This window comes from Mastomys coucha, unplaced genomic scaffold, assembly GCF_008632895.1.
Source record: "Mastomys coucha isolate ucsf_1 unplaced genomic scaffold, UCSF_Mcou_1 pScaffold1, whole genome shotgun sequence".
Classification (NCBI taxonomy): Eukaryota; Metazoa; Chordata; class Mammalia; order Rodentia; family Muridae; genus Mastomys; species Mastomys coucha.
In genome coordinates this window covers 34545110-34546450 of record NW_022196891.1, presented here as the reverse complement: position 1 = coordinate 34546450, position 1341 = coordinate 34545110, and positions in this window count along the sequence as shown.

The following is a 1341-nucleotide window of genomic DNA, read 5'->3' as shown; positions in this document are numbered from 1 at the left end:
CTTTGCCCCAAATAAGAACAGGATCAGGGCCATGCCATTGATATGTGAGTGGATCTTTCCACTTAGCCCTGGCGTAGGTGGTTGATGTGGAGGTATGCCAAAGGCGGTCAGCTGCTGAATGTCCAGATTGATCTTGTTGTAAAAAGTTAAGGACAAACAGGGCATGACTCAGAAGAAGACGAGGTCCTACAGTAGTAGGATACAAAATGCCCTTTGATGATTGCAACTTAGTAAGCATGGCTTTGAGAGTCTGGTGTGCTCTTTCTACAATCCCCTGGCCCTGGGGGTTGTAAGGTATTCCTGTGACATGTCTAATGTGGAGTTGAGCAAAAAAGGATTTAAAGGAGGAACTGGTATAACCAGGGCCATTGTCAGTCTTCAAAATTTTAGGTTTAGGAGCGATGGTGAGGCAATGAAGAACATGGTCAATTACATGTTTAGTAGCCTCCCCAGCATGGAGGGAGGCACAAATAAAACCACTGAAAGTGTCAATGGACACATGAATGTATTTAAGCTTGTTGAAGGAAGAGAAGTGGGTAACATCCATCTGCCACAACTCCCCAGGCACAAGGCCGTGAGGGTTGACTCCTAGATGAGGTTCAGGGAGTAAGGTGATACAAGATTGGCACTGTTTAACAATTGACCACGCCTGTTCTCGGGTGAGAGAGAAGATGAGACAAAGGGTATGGGCATTGAGGTGATGTAGTCAGTGGGCCTCTTGAGCCTGAGCAAGGGGGTCCACCGGAGTGGAGATGGCAGCCCCTAGGAGAGGTATGCGGGTAGCAAGATCTACTTGTGCATTTTGTTCAGTCAGGGGTCCGGGGAGATCTGAGTGTGCACGCATGTGGCCAAGAAAGAAGGGCTGGGAGCATCTGGAGATAAGGCTTTGGATCTGAGCAAAGAGAGGAGAAGCTTTAGTATCAGGTTTGATGAAGGGGACAGGTTCAAGAAGAGGGACAGAGGAGGCAATGTAGGCACTATCGGTATACAGATTGAAAGGAGTAATTGCAAGGAGTTCAAAGGCGTGTAGGACCACCTCTAACTCAACGAGCTGGGCAGAACTGTGGGGTGTCTGTTTTTGAAACATCTTATCATCAATGGGGAGGGCTGCAAGGCCTGTGGAAAAACCATCTGTAAAAACGAGACGTGATTTGGGGATAGGAGAACTCTGTGTAGTTTTGGGAAGACAACAGGATGACACTGTAAAAACTGAATCAGTTTGTCAGGGGGATAGTGGTTATCAAGGCAGCCAGAGAATGAGATGCAGGAGACAGCCCAGTCATCAGAATATTGTAGGAGCCACTGGACCTGGGTGGGGCTATAGGGTTGACTAATAATATC